Source organism: Heteronotia binoei, chromosome 13 (assembly GCF_032191835.1).
Source record: "Heteronotia binoei isolate CCM8104 ecotype False Entrance Well chromosome 13, APGP_CSIRO_Hbin_v1, whole genome shotgun sequence".
Classification (NCBI taxonomy): domain Eukaryota; kingdom Metazoa; phylum Chordata; class Lepidosauria; order Squamata; family Gekkonidae; genus Heteronotia; species Heteronotia binoei.
In genome coordinates, this window is record NC_083235.1 from 16,967,851 (window position 1) to 16,990,476 (window position 22,626).

Below are 22,626 nucleotides of genomic sequence, written 5' to 3' on the forward strand. Positions count from 1 at the left end.
ATGACCCTTCTCGTGAATGGAACTCTCACATATAGCTGCTTTACTGAAACCGACCCTTAATCCAGCAAAGTCAAGATTGTCTATTCAGACTGGCAGCAGCTCTCCAGGGTCTCAGGCTGAGGTCTTTCGCATCACCTACTGCTTGATCCTTTTAGTTGGAGATGCCGGGGATTGAACCTGGGACCTTTTGCATGCAAAGAAGAGGCTCTAACACCAAGCAACAGCTTCTCCCAGTTATACTCCATTTGTTCCTCCTAGGTCAAGGTGGCTTGCGATGCCCAGTTAAATTAAAACTACACCTAATCCAAGAAAACCCTGTGAATCCCCTCTCTACGTGAAAATGCCTGCAGCTGAAACTCTGTTAAAACCCCAAACAAATAGATACAGCCAAGGTTTTTTTCAGTAGAAAAGATCTAGCAGGAACTCATTTGCATATTAGGCCACACCCCTGACATCACCATTGTTTTACACACGGTCCCCCCCGCAGAAGAAGCCCAGCAGGAACTCATTTGCATATTAGGCCACACCCCTGATACCACCATTGTTTCACGCAGGGCTTTTTTGCAGAAGAAGCCCAGCAGGAACTCATTTGCATATTAGACCACATCAAGCCAGCTGGAACTGTGTTCCTGCTCAAAAAAAGCCCTGGATACAGCCTAAAAAATGTCCAGGGAGCCCATTCCACAAGTTGGGGGGAGCACTCTGGGAAAGAAAGAGGGTCAGGTTGACGTGACGCAGGTCACTTTAAGCGCAGGAACAGCCAGAAGGTGGCAGCCAGAGGCTGCAGCTGGCGCGCAGGAGAGAAAGACAATCCTTCAGAACCGAGACCCACCGGAAGTCATTATTTCCATGTCTATAGCCCACAGAGAAGGCGCATAAAATGTTCAGAGCAAATGCAACGTCTTGTATTGCAAGATGAGTCCTTTCTTCCAAACCTCGGATTCAGTGTTACCTCGCCTGAGCACACCAAAGCACAAACGTGATTCCTGGCTAAACCCATACAGACCAATTCCGCTCTTGCAAGAGAACGGGTAACTTCCTATCACAGGAGTGGATGTGACAAACAGAGCTGTGTTTCTCAAAAGCTTACGCTGCAATAAAAATGTGTTCGACTTAAAGGTGCTACTGGACTCTTTGCTATTTTTGCCACGGCTGACTTGTCTGAATCTATCGCGGGAGTGTGGCTTTTTCAGGTGGGGCAGACAGGAAGCAGCAAGTGGGGTAGACAGGTGGGGCATACAGGAAGCAGAGACGCTGGTAGCTGGTAGTCTGGTAGCTGGCACGCAGTGCTGGAGAGCCAGTTTGGTGTAGTGGTTAAGTGTGCGGACTCTTATCTGGGAGAACCGGGTTTGATTCCCCACTCCTCCACTTGCACCTGCTAGCATGGCCTTGGGTCAGCCATAGCTCTGGCAGAGGTTGTCCTTGAAAGGGCAGCTGCTGTGAGAGCCCTCTCCAGCCCCACCCACCTCACAGGGTGTCTGTTGGAGGAGAGGAGACAGGTAGAGACAGCCAGTTTGGTGTAGTGGTTAAGTGTGCAGACTCTTATCTGGGAGAACCGGGTTTGATTCCCCACTTCTCCGCTTGCAGCTGCTGGAATAGCCGTGGGTCAGCCAGAGCTCTGGCAGAGGTTGTCCTTGAAAGGGCAGCTGCTGTGAGAGCCCTCTCCACCCCACCCACCTCACAGGGTGCCTGTTGTGGGGGGGGGGGAGGTAAAGGAGATTGTGAGCCGCTCTGAGACTCTTCAGAGTGGAGGGCGGGATATAAATCCAATATCTTCTTCTTCTTCTTCTTCTTTTTTTAGCAGAAATGCACAGGAACGCAGTTCCGGCTAGCTTGGTGTCAGGGGGTGTGGCCTAATATGCAAATGAATTCCTGCTGGGCTTTTTCTATTAAAAAGCCCTATGAGGGACAATGGTGACATCAGGGGGTGTGGCCTAATATGCAACTGAGTTCCTGCTGGGCTTTTTCTACCAAGAAAGCCCTGCTGGCATGTCCCATTCAAGAATGGGGAAGCCAGGATACCCGCAAAAGTTTTACTTGTGCGAGTGACATGCACTAGCCCTGTGGAATGGTCAGTCTTTTTCTCTTGGAAACGGCTGGCCTTTCCAAAGCTATATCAGCAGCTGCTTCTGAAACTCCACTATGAAGATGCTTGGCCAGGTCACCAGGTGCTCGGTAGGAAAGGAGGCTTTTAGAGATAAAGAGAGCTAAAACCAGGGCTTTTTTTTTGTAGCAGGGACTTCTTTGCACATTAGTCCTCATAAGACCAACATAGGGAAAGGTTAAAGGTAAAGGTAGTCTTCTGTGCAAGCCCCGGGTCTTTACTGACCCATGGGGTGATGTCATATCAGGACATTTTCTTGGCAGACTTTTTACGGGGTGCTTGGCCATTGCCTTCCCCAGTCATCTACACTTTCCCCCCAGCAAGCTGGGGACTCATTTTACAGACCTCGGAAGGATGGACGGCTGAGTCAACCTTGAGCCGGCTACCTGAACCCAGCTTCCGCCGGGATCGAGCTCAGGTCGTGAGCAGAGCTTGGACTGCAGGAGTGCAGCTTTACCACTCTGTGCCACGGGGCTAGTTTCTATTGCTACAGACAAATTAACATGGCTACCCATCTCGATCTATCTTTACGTACATTCCAATTCTGCTTCTAATTATTTAGTTGAAAGATTGATATTCCAGCTCGCAACAATTATTTAAAATAGAACACGTCCTCAATAAAACATGAGTCGAAATAATACATGAGTTAAAATAGCCATCTATTTCTCCTACTCGGACCTCCCCTCCATTTTAAAAAAGCAACAGCAACACAATAGCCCTTATGGAGTTATGTCCTGTGTCTATTTCAGGGGTGGTCAAACTGTGGCTCAGGAGCCAACATGTGGCTCTTCCATACATATTGTGTGGCTCTTGAAGCCCCCAGCATGGAGAAGGCATTTCTTTCTTTAAATCACTTATCCAAATCAAGCCAGCCGGCAGCTTGGAGAATACATTTAAAGTTGCTTTCCTTTCCCTCCTCCCTCCCCCAATCTATTTTCCTTCCTTCCGTATAGTTTGGTGTAGTGGTTAAGTGTGTGGACTCTTATCTGGGAGAACTGGGTTTGATTCCCCACTCCTCCACTTGCAGCTGCTGGAATGGCCTCAGGTCAGCCATAGCTCTTGTAGGAGTTGTCCTTGAAAGGACAGCTGCTGTAAGAGCTCTCTCAACCCCACCTACTTCACAGGGTGTCTGTTGGGGGGGGGGAAGGTAACAGAGATTGTGACTGCTCTGAGATTCAGAGTACAGGGTGGGATATACTCCAATATCTTCTTCTTCTCCTTCCCTCCATCCTTCCTTCCTTTCAACTTACAGCTCTCAAACATCTGACATTTATGTCCTGCGACTCTCAAACATCTGACGTTTATTCTGTGTGGCTCTTACATTAAACAAGTTTGCCCCCCCGGTCTATTTTGTCCTGGCTGGGGGGAAATGCTTAAGTTCCTCAGTACCTTTGCAATATTTTCTCTATATATACTTATAACTTTGCCTGATATAGACCATTTGGGGTAAGACATATGCCTGGCAGATTCCATCTGGTAGAAAATGTATATAGAACGCCGCATCTTAAAAAGCGCCGGCATTTCAAGCAGAAGGTCAACTAAACACAGATGTCATGTGAGTGCAGGGCTTTTTTTGAGCAGGAACAGTTCTGGCTGGCTTGGTATCAGGGGGTGTGGCCTAATATGCAGACGAGTTCCTGCTGGGCTTCTTCTATAAAAAGCCCTGTGTGGAACAATGGTGATGCCAGGGGGTGTGGCCTAATAAGCAAATGAACCTATGAAGCTGCCTTATACTGAATCAAACCCTGGGTCCATCAAAGTCAGTATTGTCGTCTCAGACTGGCAGCGGCTCTCCAGGGTCTCAAGCTGAGGTTTTTCACACCTATTTGCCTGGACCCTTTTTTGGAGATGCCAGGGATTGAACCTGGAACCTTCTGCTTCTCAAGCAGATGCTCTACCACTGAGCCACTGTCCCTCCCAAATGAGTTCCTGCTGGGCTTTTTCTACCAAAAGAAGATAGAAGATATTGGATTTATATCCCGCCCTCCACTCCGAAGTGTCTCAGAGCGGCTCACAATCTCCTTTCCCTTCCTCCCCCACAACAGACACCATGTGAGGTAGATGAAGATATTGGATTTATATCCCGCCCTCCACTCCGAAGAGTCTCAGAGCGGCTCACAATCTCCTTTACCTTCCTCCCCCACAACAGACACCCTGTGAGGTAGATGAAGATACTGGATTTATATCCCGCCCTCCACTCCGAAGAGTCTCAGAGCCGCTCACAATCTCCTTTCCCTTCCTCCCCCACAACAGACACCCTGTGAGGTAGATGAAGATATTGGATTTATATCCCGCCCTCCACTCTGAAGAGTCTCAGAGCGGCTCACAATCTCCTTTACCCTCCTCCCCCACAACAGACACCCTGTGAGGTGGGTGGGGCTGGAGAGGGCTCTCACTGCAGCTGCCCTTTCAAGGACAACCTCTGCCAGAGCAATGGCTGACCCAAGGCCATGCTAGCAGGTGCAAGTGGAGGAGTGGGGAATCAAACCCGGTTCTCCCAGATAAGAGTCCGCACACTTAACCGCTACACCAAACTGGCTCTCCTGGCTCAAAAAAAAGCCCTGTATGAGTAAATATAATTTCCTTCTCTAGTCAGCTCGGGGCCCTGGCCTGGAAGTTAACCGGGGTTGGTCCTGACCAGTACTTGCATCAGAAACCACCAAGGAATACCAGGGCTGCTCTGCAGAGGCAGGCAAGGGCAGACCACCTCTGAAGGTCTCTTGCCTTGAAAGTCCTATGGGGTCATCATAAGTCAGCTGCAACTTGGTGGCACTTTCCGGCACCACCAGGCAGCATGGCAGCTAGAACAGAAAAAAGAAGAAGAATTGCAGATTTATACCCTGCCCTTCTCTCTGAATCAGAGACTCAGTGCGGCTTACAGTCTCCTTTATCTTCTCCCCCCACGACAGACACCCTGTGAGGTGGGTGGGGCTGAGAGGGCTCTCACAGCAGCTGCCCTTTCAAGGACAACTCCTAAAAGAAAAAAAATGCAGCAATTTAACATCAGTTAATACTGAAAAACTTCAAATTCTGAAGAAGTGAGCAGTGACTCATGAAAGCTCATCCCGTGCTATAAATTTTGTTACTCTTTCACAGGGGTGGCCAAACTTGCTTCACATAAGAGCCACGTGGAATAAACGTCAGATGTTTGAGAGCTTCAAGGAAGGAAAGAGGGAGGGAAGGAAGGAAGGAAATAGATGGGGGTGGAAAGAAAGCAACTTTAAATGTTGGCCCCATGCTTGAGAGCGTGCTGCCAGCTGGTTTGGCTTGAGGAAGTGATTTAAAGAAACAGACGTCTCCTCCAAGCCGGCTGACAGGGCAGTGGGGGCTTCGAGAGCCACACAATATGTGCTCCTGGACTCTTGCTCTTTTCTACAGCTACAGACAGACTAATATGGCTACCCCATCTTGATCTATCTTCATAGTCTTGTTTGTTTCATCTTGGTTAATGTACAGTAATAGCTGGTTGGCCACTGTGTGAACATAATGGTGGACTTGACAGACCGCTGGTCTGATCCAGCGTGGCTCTTCTTATGTTCTTAATGTTTCTTAAGTTCTTGTGACTCAGGTTACAGTGACCAGTGAGGCTATGAGGAATAGATGTTGAGTGATTTCTTTTATTCACAGACTAGAGGTTTTACATCTGTGGCTAAAATTCAGTCTGGTTTAAAAGTTTCCCGAGCTGCTGCTGGATGAGCTTTCAGAGAGCCAGTTTGGTGTAGTGGTGAAGTGTGCGGACTCTTATCTGAGAGAACCGGGTTTGATTCTGCACTTCTCCACTTACAACTGCTGGAATGGCCTTGGGTCAGCCATAGCTCTCGCAGGAGTTGTCCTTGAAAGGGCAGTTTATGGGAGAGCTCTCTCAGCTCCACCTATCTCACAGGGTGTCTGTTGTGGGGGAGGAAGATAAAGGAGATTGTAAGCCACTCTGAGACTCTGATTCAGGGAGTAGGACGGGGTATAAATCTATGGTCTTCTTCTTTTTCTTCTTTGAGATGCTGGGGATTGAACCTGGGACCTTCCACATGCAAAGCAGAGGCTCTTCTGCTAAGCCGCGGCCCCTCATCATTTTTGGCTTCAAGGGATAGCGGGCAAGAAACAGGGAGTTACTTTGCGAGCGGGTCCTCGAAAGCAGAGTACGCTTAGAAGCGGGTGATATTTTAAAATGGAGAACTACTGATGTGGGATGCACAGTTTGAAAAAGGAAGTCTGGCTGGGGGTGGGGAAAGAAAGAGCCTTTCTCCTTGTTTTTCCCAGCAAACCAACTTGAAAGCAAACATCAGATTAGAACATTGGGGGAGGGGGGAGCTGGCAGACCAGCTGCTTTCATCTCTGCATAGGCACCAGGAGAGGCGTCCTGGATCGCCCGTTAAGTCAACCCCATTGTCCTGCCTCGCCTTCCGTAATCCATGCCCTTAGCTACCCTCCCTGTTCGTGACTCCCAGACATAAATAGCACACTAGGTCAAATAGGGTTGCCAAGTCCAATTCAAGAAATATCTGGGAACTTTGGGGGCGGAGCCAGGAGACATTGGGGGTGGAGCCAGGAACAAGGGTGTAACAAGCATAATTGAACTCCAAGGGAGTTCTGGCCATCACATTTAAAGAGACTGCATACCTTTTTAAAATGCCTTCCTTCCATAGGAAATAATGAAGGATAGGGGCACCTTTTGGGGGGTTCATATAATTGGTCCCCTTAGTCCAATCGTTTTGAAAATTGAGGGGTATTTTGGGGAGAGGCACTGGATGCTATACTGAAAATCTGGCACCTCTACCTCAAAAAACAGCTCCCCCAGAGCCCCAGATACCAGCAGTTCAATTCTCCATCATTTCCTATGGGAATAAGTCTCCATACGGAATAATGGAGTGCCCAGCAGACATTTCCCTCCCCCCGCCCACTTTCTGATGACCCTGAAGTGGGGGGAGGGCCTCTAAACCAGGGGATCCCCTGCCCCCACCTGGGGATTGGCAACCCTAAGTCAAGTCACAGCCCTCGAGAAGTTTGCATTCAGACCCTGGATTCTCTGACACTGATAGCATCATCCATACGGATTACATAGTGGGGGGAAATCGGAGAGGGATTTAGGGTTGCTAACTTCTAGGTGGGTGCAGTATAAAACACAACCTATGGGTGCAGTACCAAATTCATTACATATACTTAACCCATTTTAATTTTATGCATTCTTTTTTTTCCTAATGGCAAGCTAGAATGATGTTCATAATGTTTAGAATGATGCTGAGAAGTAAATTAGGTGGACAGGAAAAAGGAAAAACATATCCTTTTGTTTCACCAAGATTTGCAGCAACACCAATTGGCAGGCAGTTTTTATTACCTTTTATGGCCATCCAGACCAATGGCCTTCTAATTTGTCACACTGTTTTTGCCATGTGATCCTAGCATTGCTATCAGTTTGCACTCTTAACCCACCAACTACATCTGTTTCAGCCCACTGTGTCTTATCCCCTTGTCTGAAGAAGTATGCCTGCATACGAAAAGCTTACGTTCTGAATAAAACTTCGTTGGTCTTAAAGATGCCACTTGACTCCTACTTTGTTCTACAACCTACAGGTTACAGCGACAAATAACGATGTAATAAACAATACAATAAAGCCCCATCCAAAATCACAGTCTCTTCTCAATGTTCACATTACAAAAAAGGAAGTCCATACTGTTCTCATTCTTGAAGAACTTACAACCACCACTGCAATAAGCCTGATCACAAACGGAGCTTGCAAACGGATGTCTTCATGCAACGAGAAGGGAAAAAAATTCATATCACTGTATCCACCGTGTAACATCAACATGAAATTCCCTGGACAGGTCGTCGACTTCTGCCACACCTGTTTCAATTCTGGTATCAACAAGGGATATTTCACAGTTTCAAACGATATTCCAATCCAAATACCTTTATTGCATTGAAATAAAAAGCACAGCATCGCAAATTTACATAGAGTTTCAGTTATAAAAACCAGTCAAACATCAAGAAGGGGAGCTAGTCTTTTGCTCCCTGATTGTTATGGCAGCCAAAAGATACTTTGGAACTAGGCTTGTGATATGGGAATATCGGTCAGATAGCAGAAAGAAAACTAACTTTGTCTCAGATAATCCATAAAGGTTAAACAGGATAGGTTCAAACGATACTCAATATCCAGATTGCTAGAAATAAATTCTAACGGACACAAGTCTCCAGTACGTTTTCTCTGTGGTGGCTCACGCTCACCACTGGCTCAAAGCAACTTCTAGGTGGGGGGGTGGAGATTTCCCGGAATTACAACCACTTTCTAGGCTACATCAATCACTTGTTTATTTATTTATAACCTTTCTTCCACTTCTGGAGAAAAGGGCTGCTTTGGAAAGTGAATTGAACGGCCTTATGGCCTACCAACGTTCCTCCTCTCCCTAAACCCCCACCCTCCCATCCACCCTCAAATCTCCAGGTATTTCTGAACTCAGAACTGGCAACCCTAAATTTGGATCACGGCAGGTTACAGTAGACTTCTCAACACTGGAGGTCTCAGCTGTCCTAGAGTCTACACACATCTCCTGATAGGTAAACCTTTAAGGTGGGGAAAAGGTAATTCACACCAAGATTGGTTCCGATTCTCACTTACATCCCCTCTGAATTTTCAGGGCCCTCATACCTAATATAAGGAACTGCATGACTTCATTTTTGGAATTTTCCTGCAGATCTTAGATCTTTCTATTCCCTAAACTCCCAGACAGTGTTGCCAAAACAGGGGTGGAAATACCTGGAGATTGGAGGGTGGCTCCATGGGACAGTGGGGTTTAGGGAAGCCAGGGACCTTCGTAGGTATAATGCCAGCAGCCCACCTTTCAAAGCAGCCGTTTTCTCCAGAAGAAGTGAAGTAGATGTCTGAGATAGGTACCAGGTAGGTAGGTAGGTAGATGATAGATAGATAGATAGATAGATAGATAGATAGATAGATAGATAGATAGATAGATAGATAGATAGATAGATAGATAGATAGATAGATAGATAGCCTGGAGATCAGTTGTAATTCTGCAAGTTCTCCAGCCCCAACTTAGAGGCTGTGTGACAATAAACAACCCAAAGGGTAATAGTGACTGAAATGTACTACAAATCTATAACTTCTATAGGTGAACCACAGTTCATAATAATTCATATATACATAAGCAAATACAAAATATTTGCTACAAAAATACACAATACACAGTAGAGTTCCAATGTACAGGAGGTCGACTTGATGTCCTGCTTCAAAGTTTCTTCCAGCAAAGGTAAGCTCTACAATCCCCTCTTCAATGGAGACAACTCCAGTCAATATAATCACACTCCAGATGGAAGGTAACTTCAAACTTTTCCTCCTCCAATTATCGACAATAACATTTCCTTCAGTACACTCACATTGACTGGAGTTGTACCTCCTGTACATTGGAACTCTACTGTGTATAGTGTCATTTTGTAGCAAATATTTTGTATTATTTATTTATTTATTGTGATTGCTTATGTGTATACGAATTATTATGAACTATGGTTCACCTATAGAAGTTACAAATTTGTAGTACATTGATTTTGTAAATTTCAGTCACTATTACCCTTTGGGTTGTTAATTGTTGCACAGTCTGTAGTGACCTCTCCTAGTTTAGAGGCTGGCAAAACTATTCCCAGAATATCTGGCAGGCCACAATTGTGGGTCTGTGGTTCAGCTTCTAGCCCCCCAAGAATCACTCCCTGTCTGCCTTTGACAACAGAATGGAGATCGCTGGCAGCAGAAACTCTTAGGCTGAGCCTACCAGACTCTGGGTAGAAACTTCCCCTTTGCCCCTACAGTCATGCTTTCTTTCACATGCAGTCCAGGAATGCGAAAGACAGGCATCAAATGAACTATGTTTCTGCTGTAGCTGGAGTGGCTAGCTCTGGGGTGGGAAATAGCTGGAAATTTGGGGGTGGGGCCTGGGGAGGGTGGGGTTTTGGAGAGGGGAGGGGCCTCAGCAAGGCACAATGCCATAGAGCCCGCCCTCCAAAGCAGCCATTTTCTCCAGGGCAATGGATCTCTGTCATTTGGAAACCAGTTGAGATAGTGGGAAATTTCCAGGCCTCAAGTGGTCAGCGTGGAGGACCAAGATCCAGGAGAACCAGGTTCGAATCTCCACTCTGTGGTGGCAGTTTGCTGGGTGTAATAAACAATGCAGTAAAGACCCATCCAAAATCACAGTCTCTTCTAAGGTTGCCAAGTCCAATTCAAGGAATATCTGGGGACTTTGGGGGTGGAGCCAGGAGACTTTGGGAGTGGGGCCAGGAGACATTGGGGGTGGAGCCATAAGCAAAGTTGTGACAAGCACAACTGAACTCCAAAGGGAGTTCTGGCCATCATATTTAAAGGAACCGCACACCTTTTAAATGCCTTCCCTACATTAGAAATAATGAAGGATAGGGGCACCTTTTTGGGGGGCTCATAGAATTGGACCCCCTGGTCCAATCTCTTTGAAACTTGGAGCACATTTGGAGGAGAGTAATTAGACACTATGCTGAAAATTTGGTGCCTCTACCTCAAAAAACAGCCCCTCCAGAGCCCCAGATACCCCCAGATCAATTCTCCATTATTCCCTATGGAAATCGATCTCCATAGGGAATAATGAAGTGCCCAGCAGACATTTCCCTCCCCCCTCTATTTCTGACGACTCTGAAACGGAGAAGGGCCTGCTCCTACCTGGGGATTGGCATCTCTACTCATGAGTTGCTGAACTTCCAACTTCTTCAAAGTAACACAGAGCAACTGATCTCTGAAAAGATTATGCGACCAAGGAAGGGTCTGGTCTGCAAATGACCTTTGCAAAGATTGTGCAACCAATGGAGGGTCTGAGTTGCTTTCACAGCTATGTTATTCTGCCGGCTCCCCCGTTCCCCTTCAGCCTTAAAGACGCAGACGCACCATCCCAAGAGGAAGCCTTTCCAAGTGGAGTCTGAAGCCTCCAGAGGTGGAAACGCACATGGTGGTTGTGGGGCGGGGCTTTCCTCTGCCAGCCAGCTGACTGGGGGCGGGAAGGAGCCTGGGAAAGTGGGAGAGCCCCCGCTGGGACCTGGGGATTGGCAAGCCTAGTCTCTTCTCAATGTTCAAACTACAAAAAGGAAGTCCATACTGTTCTTGTTCTTGAAGAACTTGCAACCACCGATGCAATAAAACCTGATCCCAAAGGAGCTTGCAAACAGATGTCTTCATGCAACGAGAAGGGGAAAAATTCATATCACTGTATCCAGTTGTGTAACTGCTAAAACGGCTATAGCATCTCTATGGAAATCCAACACCTTACCGTCACTTGAGCTCTGGTTTACAAAAATCTGGGACATTTTAATAATGGAGAAAATCCCGGCACAACTTTCCTTGTCTGACATTTACCCCAAGGTCACATCTTTTGAAGAAAAATGGCTTCCGTTTCTGGAATATACTGAATCTAAAAACATCTCACCTATTAACACAATTTACCTTCAATTTCTCTCACTATAATTCTTTCTAACTTATGCTATCCCCTCCTTCTCTTTTTATTTAAATATTCACCAATCAATCAATCAATCAATCAGGATTGCCCCATCAAGACAGTCAGTCTCCCTCAGCCTAACCTACCTCACAGGGTTGCCATTCGGTTAAAACGGAGGAGCCGAGAACGATGTGGCCAGTCACTCTGGGACCCACAGAGAGGGAAAGTGGACTGTGCTGTGTAGGCATAAATAAATCAAGTAGCAAGGCCCGGCTAGCTGTCTCCTTTCAGCAGGGCTGCTGACCCATTTCCAAGTGAGGCCTCAGAGACATGAGGAGAAAATCAGTGATTTCCTCACAAGCAGCTGCTCTCTCTTGCCAGGCCCATCTGCAGCAGGGTTCTAAATTTAGTGGCTACGAATGATTAGAAGAAACGTGATGAGAAGAGACGGTGATGTCTGCTAGGGTTGCCAATCTCCAAGTGGTGGCTGGAGATCCTTCTCTCACAACTGATCTCCAGGCGACAGAAGTTCATCAGGAGAAAATGGCCACTTTGAAAGGTGGACTCAATGGCATTAGAGCTCGCTGAAGCCCCTCCCCTCCCCAAACCCCACCCTCCTTAGCTCCACCCCAAAAATCTTCAGGTAATTTGGATCTGAAAAGAAACCAGAGTATGAACCCCCCCCCTTCCCCCGCAGATAATTCCAGAGCCAGAGTGGGCATCTGTATATGTATCATTCGTTCCCAGGACTTTTTTGTAGAAAAAGCCCAGCCAGAACTCATTCGGATATTAGGCTTTACTCCCTGATATCACCATAGTTTCACACAGGGCTTTTTTAAAAAGAAAAATCCCAGCAGGAACTCATTTGCATATGAGGCCACTCCCCTTGACATCACCATTGTTTCACACAGGGCTTTTTTATAGTAAAAGCCCAGCAGGAACTCATTTGGATATTAGGCAGCACACCCCTGATGTCACCATTGTTCACACAGGGCTTTTTATGTCGAAAAAGTCCAGAGGGAACTCCTTTGCATATTAAGCCACACCCCCTGACACCAAGCCAGCCAGAACTGTGTTCTTGCTCAAAAAAAGCCCTGATCGTACCACTCGACAAAGCAAAATTTGAAATTTCCTTCCCTGGATTTAGTGGCTGTTCTTTCAGTGGAAGAGCCACATAATTTGAACAAAGTCCCATCAGGCTGAAAAAATGTCCCATAGCCTAAAATGGCACACATGCAAATAGATCTGTATTCAAATCATGCCTTCCTTTAAAACCACCCTGTCAGGCTCACAGTCATAATAGCTCAGGTGGGAATTGCTTTTTCAGGATTCTTTTCTCCTCACAACTCGGCAAGATCTGGGCGATGGGATGGGAAGAAGAGACAGGCAGTGGGAGAATGGAAGACCCAGAGGGTGGGGTTGAGGGCTGATTGAAGCCAAAGGGACTGGAATGAAAGCTCGTGCTTCACAGGCTTCCCACATACAAAACTGCAGGCTTGGCGGCTACCATACATCTGGGTCGGTTACCAGTATGGATTAGTTGTGGCACAAAAACCGGATCAGATCAAAGTGCCACACAAGTCTCCAAATAGCAGGCAACTCTAGACGCCCCTTCAAAAAGTATCTGATGAAGGGAGATTTGACTCTCCAAAACTCATAAGACCATAAGAGAAGCCATATTGGATTAGGCCAATGGCCCATCCAGTCCAACACTCTGTGTCACATAAGAACATAAGAGAAGCCATGTTGGATCAGGCCAATGGCCCATCCAGTCCAACACTCTGTGTCACACAGTGGCCAAACAAACCAAGTGGCATCAGGAGGTCCACCAGTGGGGCCAGGACACTAGAAGCCCTCCCACTGGGTCCTCCCCAAGCACCAAGAATACAGAGCATCACTGCCCCAGACAGAGAGTTCCAACAATATGCTGTGGCTAATAGCCACTGATGGACCTCTGCTCCATATGCTTATCCAATCCCCTTTTGGAGCTGTCTATGCTTGTAGCCACCATCACCTCCTGTGGCAGTGAATTCCATAACCCCCCTCCCAAATTCCATAACCTCCCTCCCAAAAAATTCCATAACCTCCTCCCCCCCAAATAAAAACATTGATGATCTCTATCAGGGGTCATTTTGTAGAAAAAGAAGCACCGGAGCTCATTAGGACAAATAATTTGCATATGCTACACACCCCTGACAGGTGTACTAAATTATATCAGCTCAGCATCTACTTTAAAATGCTTCTTGAATTATAATTGTCATAATAAAACCTTCCTCCCATCATACTTTTAATATTACTTTCTCCTATGTGGCTATAGTGGCATGAGGAAGATCTCCATTCATCTGCTTTATAAGTTTTGGTTATTTTCCCATTTTGTTGTGAGGGAAAATATTAGAAAGTTTGTCAAATCTTAGAGTTCAGCCAAATTCTCACAGGGGGGTTTGAACAACGGAGCCCAGAAAGTAAAGGAAGAAGGAGCACACACACACACACAAAATAGAGGTTTCAGAGCTCTGTTCCTGTGAGCTCCTGCCCAAAATGAGGCGCTGATAAACGTGAACATGTCAATCAGCCCCTTTTGTTATTAGCAAGAGAAAGGGAAAAGGAAGGGGAAGAAGAGAAGAAAAGAGCTAGAATAATTTATTTGCTCCATACCGTTCTTCATTTTTACAAATGGCTCTCATCTCCCTGTCCTCAAAAGCCCCCAAATTCTGAAGCCTTCCTTCAAAAGGAAGATAATTCCACACTCTCTATATCTGATGTATTGCATTGAAAGGTCCTAGGTTCAATCCCTGGCATTTCCAATTAGGAGGCTCTAAAAGCCGCCAGCACTACCAAACTCCCTTCTCTATCTGACATCTGAGATGGCAGCTGCCAGTTCTAGCTGGCGATCGCGAGCCACCTGGGCCAACGCGTCTGACTCAGTTTGATGCCTTCATTTTGCTCGTCTTTTTTTAACCTCCTGGCATTCTCTGATCCCGCCGCTCCACTCATTCCCAGCTGAAGTGTTTACACAGTGGCCGTGGGGCGACTGGTTTTTAATCTAGAGCTCTTCAAGAGCTGAGCTGCTTTGTCTCATGGGGGAACAGAAAGCAATACGTGTTGGGGAGGAAGTACAGGGAGTAGTGGGAAGTGCCATCAAGTCATGGCCAATTTATGGTGACCCCCATGGGGTTAGGGTCGACCCTTGACTGCCTGGCACCCTAGACAAGGCTAACTTCTGGCACCCCCCCCACTGGTAACATCACTGAGTCACATGGGGGCACCCAATTCATCAGCCCCAGAAGGCTGGCGTTCTAGGCAATCCCCTAGTTTGCCTAGTGGCAGAACTGAAGAAGAAGAAGAAGACTGTTGATTTATACCCCGCCCTTCTCCCTGAATCAGAGTCTCAGAGCGGCTCACAATCACCTATATCTTCTCCCCCCACAACAGACACCCTGTGAAGTGGGTGCGGCTGAGAGAGCTTTCACAGAAGCTGTCCTTTCAAGGACAACTCCTGTGAGAGCTATGGCTGCCCCAAGGCCATTCCAGCAGCTGCAAGTGGAGGAGTGAGGAATCAAACCCGGTTCTCCCAGATAAGAGTCCACACACTTAACCACCACTCCACTGAACCACTACACCAAACTGGAGGCAAACAGAGGTGGTTTGCCATTGCCTGCCTCTGCAGAGCAACCCTGGGCTTCCTTGGTGGTCTCCCATCCAAATGCTAAACAAGATGGACCCTGCTTAGTTTGTAAGATCTGATCAGATTGGGCTAGCCTGGGCCATTCAGGACAGGGAAAGAGGTAAACAGAGGTGGTTTGCCATTGCCTGCCTCTGCAGAGCAACCCTGGGCTTCCTTGGTGGTCCCCCATCCAGGACTGACCCTGCTTCACTTTTGCAATCTGACGAGGCTGGGCTAGCTTGGGCTATCGAGGACAAGGCAAGAGACAAACAGAGGCGGTTTGCCCGTCGCCTGCCTCTGCGGAGCGACCTTGGGCTTCCTTGGTACCAACCAGAGCAGACCCTGCTTAGCTTCTGAGATCTGATGCGACCAAGATGGCACGGACCACCTAGGGCAGGGCAGAGACAAAGAGAGGTTTTGCCGTCGCCTGCCTCTGCGTAGCAACCCTGAGCTGCCTTGATGATCTCCCATCCAAGTACCAACCAGGCCTGACCTTGCTTAGCTTTTGAGATCTGAGGAGTCTGGGCTAGCCGGGGCCACCCAGGTAAGGGCAGTTTTTACAGGGCTTTTTTTGAGCAGGAATGCACAGGAACACAGCTCCAACTGGCTTGGCATCAGGGGGTGTGGCTTAATAGGCAAATGAGTTCTGGCTGGGATTTTTCTGCAAAAAAACCCCTGTGGGAAACAATGGTGATGTCAGGGGGTGTGGCCTAATAGGCAAATGAGTTCCTGCTGGGCTTTTTCTAAAAAAAAAAAACCCTGTGGGAAACAATGGTGATTTTTCAAGGGGTGTGGCCCAATATGCAAATAAGTTCCTGCTGGGCTTTTTCTATAAAAAAGCCCTGTGGGAAACAATAGTGATGTCAGGGGGTGTGGCTTAATATGGAAATGAGTTCCTGCTGGGCTTTTTCTACAAAAAGCCCTGTGTGAAACAGTGGTGATGTCAGGGGGTGTGCCCTAATATGCAAATAAGCTCCTGCTGGGCTTTTTCTATAAGAAGCCGTGTGGGAAACAATGGGGATGTCAAGGGGTGTGGCCTGATTTGCAAATGAACTCCTGCTGTGCTTTTTCTAAAAACAAAAAACAAAAAACCCTGTCACTTTGTACAGAACCAAAATCCATCCTCGAAGGGATAGCTGGAGCACTTGCTGGAATGCCAGAATCCCAGTGGTTCTGCAGGAAAAGTAAAACCCTTTTATGGGGAAGGACGATCCCCACCCCAGACTCCTGATCCAACCCTTCCCACCCCCCCCCCCCCACACACACAGTGCAGCTCAGGGGTGTAGCCAGGATTTTAAAATTTGGGAGGGCGTTTTAAAAAGGCAGGGGAGGCACCCTTTCCTATCCATTGCTGCTTCTCGTAAGCTTTCTTCCGGCAAAAATGGGGGGAAACAGGCTGTGCCCCTCCCACAAGGCGAGGGCAGCGCCCCCACAGGCCCTCCCATGGCTACCGTCCTGGTGCAGCCCTTTGCCTTTCTCTCCTTACAAGCAAGCGGCAGGACAGCATCTATTCACCCACAAGGAGGTCTGCCGTTGGGAGCATTCTTAAGATGGAGGGGGAGGACTCAGTCTTCAGGCACCCCAGATTCTGACCCCCCCCCTTGAGGAGGAAACAGCCCCCCATGTACAATGAGGAGTGGGAGACGAAGTAATTTTTGTCTAGAAGGAACAAATAACTCGGGCTGTCCACGAGTGTGTGAGCTCACAGCTCACTAAACACGGACAAGTCTAATGTTAATTGCACCCCAGTGAGAAGGAATAGTATCCTATTTTGATGGGACGTATGGAGTGGATGGGTCTCTGATCTCTGGATTCGGCAATCCCAAGTGACTTGCTGACCAATAGCTCCATCGCTACACCTACAATGGGTACCCCATAGACGTTCCTCTAAGCTGCAGTCTGGTGAGCCAGAAATTCTACTTTGTGAGCTACCAGCGTTAAAGTTGTGAGCTCCTGCCATTAAAGTTAACAACGCTAACTAACAAAACACAGACCCCGATTTGTGATTTTTTTTTTAATCTGCCAAAAACATTCCCATGACTCTACATACCAGTTCACTGCCCACTTTCTCTACATTAAGGCCTGCTTGCCGTTCCATTTTTGTCTGATGAAGTCTGCTTCGAGCACACGAAAGCTTCCATTCGGAATAAAACTTAGTTGGTCTTCAAGGTGCAACTTGTCTACTGCTTTGTCCTATTGCTTCAGACCAACACGGCTGCCCGCTTGGATCGGCCGTTAAAGCTGTGAGCTCCTGCATCAATTAGGGTGCTCCGGGGCCATCCTTCCTGAACTAAGACAAAAAACGTGTGAGCTGGAGGCTAAAAAAATCTCCGAGCTAGCACACCCTAACTCAGCGTAGAGGGGACGCTGTAGCCCAGGAAAGAACCCCAAAGGAAATAGCCTTGAGGGGCAGAACAGAAAGGTTTTAACAGAGTCCACAAGGGGAGGGAGGGAGGGGTTGTCTAAAAAGCGACTCTGCCGGGATGAGTTGGATTCTAGCATTTCCCAGATGCCTGGTTGCTAGACCTGGAAGCCTCGAGCTGGTTCACGCTAAGCCGCTTCAGAAAATGGCCCTGTGATCTCATCCTCTTTCAGAGCTTACAATATGCGTTTGTGCAGCACTTACACAAATAGAGTAGCACATCAACGAAGGGATGGTTCTGAATTGCTATTGCGTGGACTTTACAGGTCTCTTAATATGGGATCGTGGGCACCAGCGTCACCCTTCCGGCCACTTTTTGGAGAGTGCTCTCCGTGCACATTTAGTTGTGGCACGGACCTCACGGTGCATTCCTAGGCATACTTGCCCTGCTTGGAGCCCACAGCCTTCAGGGGGCTTTGACTGGAGCGACTCTGCATAGGATCGCACAGTGGCACGGCCCAGCCCTCAAAATCGCACAGTCCATCCCTCCAAATTCAGCAACGGAGGAAGCTGGATTCTAGGGAGAAGATTTCATCATGCTGTTTACCCCTCCCGAAGAAGGTAGTTGCTATTCCATCTGAGAAATCAATTTGCACTGCATATATCCCACAGAGCAGAAATGGTAATAGCATCTTGGGAGAGAAATTCAGTTGGATGGGAATGGAACTGAATAGAGGGGGGCAGGGGGAAACATAGAGAAAGACTCTAGAAGAAGAAGACTGTAGATTTATACCCCGCCTGAATCAGAGACTCAGAGTGGCTTACAATCTCCTTTACCTTCTCCCCTCCACAACAGACACTCTGCAAGGTGAGTGGGGCTGAGAGGGCTCTCACAGCAGCTGCCCTTTCAAGGACAACCTCTGCCAGAGCTCTGGCTGACCCACGGCTATTCCAGCAGCTGCAAGCGGAGAAGTGGGGAATCAAACCCGGTTCTCCCAGGTAAGAGTCCGCACACTTAACCACTACACCAAACCGGCTCTCTACCTGTCTCCTCTCCTCCAACCAGGAATGTCTCCCTGGTCTCCTGAAGTGTAGTTCCATGGGAATCACTAGTCCTTCTTAGAAGCCTAGTGGTTTACCTGGATACCATCTTGGAAACCAGCTGATCTCAGAATCACACTTTTTGTGATCTTGGCTCTGCAGTAAACTATCTGTGAGTCGGTGATTTTCAGTAAATGAATGGTTGATTTGGGGATAAGGAAAGGAGTATTATGTATCCACAAGTACATGTGTGGAAACATAATGCTTACATCAGATCAGGGCTGGATTAGGCCAAGTAGGCACTGGCCTATGGGCCCCTACACCTTTAGGGGCCTCAGGCCAGCTCTCCCCTGGTTCCCCCCCCCCCTGCTTGCAGCCCTCCCAGCCGGCACGCGCAGCCAGCAACTGAGCCACTCTTTGCCCGACTTGCCTGGTGCGGCTGCTGCTGGTGTCATCGCCAAGATTGCCTCTCTCTGCCTCTCCCCCGCAGCTTTGTCAAAGGGGCTTTGGAGAAGGGGCCTGCAGGCTGCAGCGGGGGCCACAGGTGGAGGGGGTGGGGGTGCTCCAACTCTGAGATCATTTGCGAGGGGGGCCCTGAGATGTTGACTGCCTAGGGGCCTCCACAGGGTTTGATCTGGCACTGCATCAGATGCGCATCTACTTTACCCTGCGAGCAAGCACACCTTTGTGCAACTGGAGAGTTCCTGCCAAGGTGGTGAGAAGACGCCTGCAAGTCACTAATAGGTATGAACATACCACAGAGTGCCACTCAAACACGCGTGCTGACATAGATCCACGCGCACAAACAGGGTGGGCATGAGCCCATAGGTAAACACGCGAACACCACCGCGGTCACGTGCCGGTCGACTGATACCCACCTGCCCAAAGACACACAGAGGGGGTGCATACCCACAAACAGGGAGGAGTACAAAAAGCCAAGATGCATGAATTAGCTCACATGAACGCACCCGCACACATCCGCTGGCGCAGACATTTCACAACACAGGGAGTCAAGGTTTGAACAGATGGATATCATAAACACAGAGACATTATAAAACACACACACATTATGTCCTCACTCGTACCCAGGCAGACAAGCTCAGCTGTGCTGTAGCTGATCTCTAGCTTTGTGTGTGTGTGTGTGTGTCTGACACCCCTCCAATACAGGGGACTTATTTGCAAACACGCAGAGCCCGATTTCCCCCCCCCCCAAGTGTATTACATATATTGAGAGAGGTTCTAAAAACCCTCTCCTCCATTGCATGCATGTACCCAAGCGAATTTGTGTGCCATGCTCTAACCCAGGGCTCCTATGGATCCCTCTCACATAAACCCGAAGCACACCCATTCAGTTTTCTTTCCCCCACCCCACCCCCCACTCCCTGCAACAGCTTTTCTCACATGGTCCCACTTCTGCCCTCTCTCCCAAAGAGCCTCCCCAAACTTTCCAGCTCCCCCCCCCCCCCCACTAGTGCACCATCCTTTGAACAGCGGTCCATCAAGCAAGTGGCAAGAACCTCCCTCCCCTCTCCAGGTAAGCATCCCAGCCTATGGTCCTTCCATCCATCCCAGCCTGTGGTCCATCCATTTCTGCATCCCGTCCTCCTCCATCCCTCCCTGGAAGCGCCTTCTCCATCCCTCTCCGGGAGACCAACTCCCTCCAGCCATCCCACCCTCTGCCTCTCCCCCTTCCCCCCCCCCGCAGAGCCGCATCCTACCTGGGGGGGAGCTGGAGGGGGGGGTCCCTCCGTCCCTCCCCCGCCTGGGGCTGGCCGGGCCGAGGCTCCCCGTTACAGCGGGCGGCGGGGCAGGGGCGCGGCAGCTCGGGACGGCTCGGCCATGGCACGCCAAGCGCCTGCCTCGCTGCGCTTTCCCCGGCAGAGCGTCTGAGCGCTGCTGCCTGCGCTGGCGGAGAGCCCAAGTCGCCGAAGAAGAGACAGGGGCGGGCGAGAGGGAGGGAGGGTGGGAGGGAGGGGGTGGGGTGGGGCGGGGTGGGGGCCCAGGACTGAGGCCATGTGATCCCTGGGTGGGGAGGGGGGGGGAGCAGAGGGCATTTTAAGAAAAGGGGAGGTGGGAATGTGTGCATCGGGTGCGCTCTCTGCGTGCATGTGCCTTTCTGCAAAGCGCCATGCAAGGAGGAGCGCGCGCGTTTGCACCCGTGCCTGCTGCTGGTGCGCTCTTCCCAGGCGCGGCACACTCCCCCCCCCCCCCGGGGCTTCCGGCTGGGTGCTCCATCCGCCCCTCCATCCCAGCCTGTGGTCCAGCCATTCCTGCATCCCGCCATCCAGCAGCAGGAGAAAGGGATGCCCGGCCGGCGGCCGGGGGCGCAGTTGTGGGGGTCTGGCGGGCGCACCTCTGTTGGGGCGTCTCTTGCAGAGCGGCGCAGCGGCTCCAGCAGTCGGAGGCAACTCGCCTGCCGCGCTCGTGAGTCAGGGCGTCGCTGGGGGGCGCCCGCGAGCATGGGGTGGGAGGGTGCCTGCCCGAAAGTGGGGAGGAGGGGGGGGGCTTGGAGCCTTGAGGAGCCAGCTGGGCACTGGGAAGGGGGCCTTTGCCTCCTTTTTGGAGCAGCCGATGATGCTCCAAATGAGCCGCAACTTCAGGGTTCTGCAAACCGAAGCGTCTGCCGGTCGTCCCTGCGGAGGAGCATCCGCGGATGCTCAGGGGTTGCTTTCGGCATTTGGGGACCCCTGAAGCAGTCCTTTTCCTGCAGATCAGACTAACTAAGGGTTGGAAGATTGGTTCCATCAGCCCAACACCCCCTACCCCCCCACCCATCGTTAGCATCCCAGCCTGTGGTCCATCCGTTCAAATCCACCCACCCATCCATCCATCAATCCAGCCAGTTGGGTGTAGTGGTTAAGTGTGCGGACTCTTATCTGGGAGAACCGGGTTTGACTCCCCACTCCTCCACTTGCAGCTGCTGGAATGGCCCTGGCTCTTGTAGGAGTTGTCCTTGAAAGGGCAGCTGCTGTGAGAGACCTCTCAGCCCCACCCACCTCATAGGGTGTCTGTTGTGAGGGAGAAGATATAGGAGATTGTAACCCGCTCTGAGTCAGAGAGAAGGGTGGGGTATAAATCTGCAATTCTTCTTCCGTCTCCTCCTCCCTCCCTCCCTCCCTCCCTCCCTCCCTCCCTCCATCCATCCATCCATCCATCCATCCCAGCCTGTGGTCCATCCATTCCTGCATCCTGTTCTCCCATCTTCCTCCCCATGGCCCATTCCTCCTTGGAGCTCCCTCTCCACCTCTCTCCTGGGGACCAACCCCCTCCTGCTGGGGACCAACTGCCCCCCCCCTCTCAGCATGGATACACTCTGTTCCCTCTTGCCATTTGTGTGCGGTGCTGTATGTCAGCATGACAACTGACAAGACGCTTTCACAGAATCCTAATGCCGGGGAGGAAAGAGAAAAGGGCCTGTGTTCTGTCCCCTGCGAGGATCAAGCGAAAGGAGGGCAGGAGACAGCGAGGGAGAGGAATTTTGGCTGCAGAAAAAGGTGGGTCAGGCGTTTAGCAGCAGGAGAAGGAGATGCCGGGAGCTGGGATGCTGGAATGGATGGACCAGGGGCGAGGAATGGCGTTAGGAAGGACGGAGCAGATGTCTTGTGGCCATCCTCAAGGCCGCTTATGTGTAACTGCACACAAATGATTCTTGATTCTGAGACAGAACGAGATGGGTCACCACGTTCAGGGCTGGATTAACAATTAGGCCAAGTAGGCACTGGCCTTTGGGTCCCACGCCTTTAGGGGCCCTGGGCTGGCATCCCCCCCCCCCCCAGTTTTCCTCTTTCTTGCAGCCCTCCCAGCCTGCACACGCTGCCAGCAACTGAGCTGCTCTTTGCCCGACTTGCCTGGTGTGGCTGCTGCTGGCTTCATCGCCAAGTTTGCCCCTCTCTGCTTTTACCAAGGTGCTTTTACCAAGGTGCAGGCTGCAGCGGGGAACATGGGTGGCGGGGCGAGTGCTCCAACGCTGAGATAATTTGCAAGGGGGCCCCTGAGATT

At 49.6% G+C, this 22,626-nt stretch overlaps 1 protein-coding gene and 1 non-coding gene across 3 annotated transcripts in view; both read right to left on the minus strand.

Annotated features, from left to right (window-relative positions):
* Positions 1–22,626, minus strand: part of LOC132581590 (caM kinase-like vesicle-associated protein) — a 177,256-nt gene that overhangs the window by 50,658 nt on the left and 103,972 nt on the right. The window contains exon 1 of one of the 2 annotated variants that reach the window (XM_060252909.1): positions 20,346–20,422. The exons of the other annotated variant lie outside the window; for it this stretch is intronic. The gene's annotated coding sequence lies outside the window, so the exon portion shown is untranslated. Of the gene's footprint in view, positions 1–20,345; positions 20,423–22,626 lie in introns of those variants that run through there. 2 annotated transcript variants of the gene reach the window in all.
* On the minus strand, positions 3,948–4,018 carry TRNAL-GAG (transfer RNA leucine (anticodon GAG)). The gene has a single exon. It is a non-coding gene; the product is annotated as a tRNA-Leu (tRNA).